This window comes from Canis lupus, chromosome 38, assembly GCF_011100685.1.
Source record: "Canis lupus familiaris isolate Mischka breed German Shepherd chromosome 38, alternate assembly UU_Cfam_GSD_1.0, whole genome shotgun sequence".
Lineage (NCBI taxonomy): Eukaryota > Metazoa > Chordata > Mammalia > Carnivora > Canidae > Canis > Canis lupus.
The window spans coordinates 3,044,772-3,047,027 of NC_049259.1; positions in this window are offsets into that span (position 1 = coordinate 3,044,772).

Here is a 2,256-nt window from a genome sequence, read left to right on the forward strand (position 1 = left end):
CCCTGAGGTATTCTATGTGTGGAAAGATCTGAGTGGAAAAATCCGTCTCTTCGCAACCTGAGTAAAACCTCCTTCGCAGCCACCCCCCTCCTCTGGGCTGATTCTGTGCTCACTAAGCAACCTCCTGGTTATAAATGCCATTCTGGGAAATGGGTGTCTCAGAAGGCAGCTGTGAATATTCTGGTTACCGGACAGCCATGCTCATTCATTACTCATTTGCAGATTGGCCTTCCAGCACGCGTGCTTCTCGTGACCTGTGATTACACAGGCCTGGATCCCGCAAGACCTGAGCTCCTGACCTTGCAACGCTAAGGGCAGCATATTGACAAGGACCATCCTCGCCAATGGACGAATCACCTGCCAGCCGCCCACCTCTTCCCTGCTGCAGGGAGAGGGGCCTGTCTGGGGTGCAGAGTGGGGCGGCTGCCGCCCCAGGCATGGGTCTGCAGTCAGGGGCCGGGGTGTCTAAGTGTCCAGGGGAGCAGGAAGTCTCTTAGTTGTTTGCTCCTGAGTTCTCACTGTCCCTGGAAGATATTCCTGGCCTCTGGCCCTGACGAGGGCCCTGTGCTGTCCCCGACACAGAGAAGCATTCTGTAAATGTTTGTGGGAAGGGTTTCAAATGGAGACATTTCAGCAGAAGCCAGGTGACCCCTATGCTCCCATCAGCGATGTCTGAGGGGCTCCTTGCTCTGCTTGGGAGGCTGTACTTCTTGATTTCAGAAGTCCCTTCTGTCCCAGAATCTATAGCTCGGCTCCCTAGGCTGACTTTGGCAGAGGACAGAGCAAGAAGGAGCAAGAACAGCGCTGGCTTCAGCCAGGGGGCAGTGGAAGATGGTTCTGTGAAGGGAAAGGGCTCCCAGGAGGGTCTCTGTCAGCTTCCTGGTAACGAGAGCCGCTCTCCTAGGGTCCCTGGATACCCAGGACAGGGAGAAAAGGCACACACTGATCAGCTCAGTTTTCATCTCAGGCAGCAGGTGCCAGGGTAGAGCAAGGCACAGAGGCACTCCTGCCTGCACGGAGGAGAGAGGCAGGAGGGGCCCAACAGCCAGGGAGGACGCGCCTGGGGCCAGCTCAGCGCCTCATGCTAACAAATGTTGTGCATCCTTTACCTAAGGACACTTTTGGGGTGTAGCCTGATGTCCTGTCAACACTCCAGGTGGTGAGTGGCTGCAGAGGACACAGGAGACCCCGCCCCATGGCCTCTGTGCCCTGCCCTGCACCTGGCTTCCGAAGCCTCCGAGGCAATCTGTGTGGGTGACCTATTCCTTCCTACTGTGATGCCCGTGACCCTTACAGCCTAACGCACTGCTTTTGCGTTTTTCAGAAAGGATATCATGATAGTGCCACCTGGCTGTAACATTTTCGTGTTTCCATATTTACTTCTTTTTTATGCAAATCCCAGACATCGTGAAATAGGAGTCTTTTAAAAACTCAGGACATTTTCTCACATAATGATACCATTGACTTTCTCACATAGCTGCAATACCGTATTATACCCAACATGAGCAATAAGTCCTTTGTTCCATCTAATCCCCAGTCCATATTCCAGTTTCCCCTATTATCCCACAAATGAGTTTGCCTGGTTGGTTTGTCGGCAGCAAAGCTTTCTAAACAGTGTTCCCAGCAGCCTTGGGTTTCTGCACAAATGTCTCAGAGACCAGCCCAGCAAAGGTGAGGCTGAGGGGGCAGGCCCAGGCCCCCTCCTCTGTTTCAGCCAGGGCAGGTTTTACTATCAGGAACAAAAGGGGTTTTCTGTCAAGAAAAAAAAAAAGGTTTGAAAACTGTTTCCATAAGGACATGCTTTCATACTTTCAAAGAGAATACCTCCTGCTATAATTGCCTTAAATCAAAGGGATAACTTTGGATACTCCAGCAGTGGGGTGGTGGGAACCCAGGGGTGGGACACAGAGATTTGACAGAGTCCAACAGTTAGAGAAGGAGAGATTTTATTCCCACTGGACATGAGCCTAGACTCACAAAGTCGACTTTTCCAGAATTTGGAATACATTGCATCCACTTGGTAGTTCCTCCTCCAGGTACTAACTCATAGAATATTTTCACTCTTTCCTATCTAGGTGCCTAGATCCTGCTCTATGAACCCCACCTCATTCTTGCTTATTCATAGGGCAGATTGGCACATTTTCAGCCAATGAATTTTTTTTTGAGATTTTATTCATTTATTCATGACAGACACAGAGAGAGGCAGAGACACAGGCAGAGGGAGAGGCAGGCTCCCTGCGGGGAGCCCGATGTAGG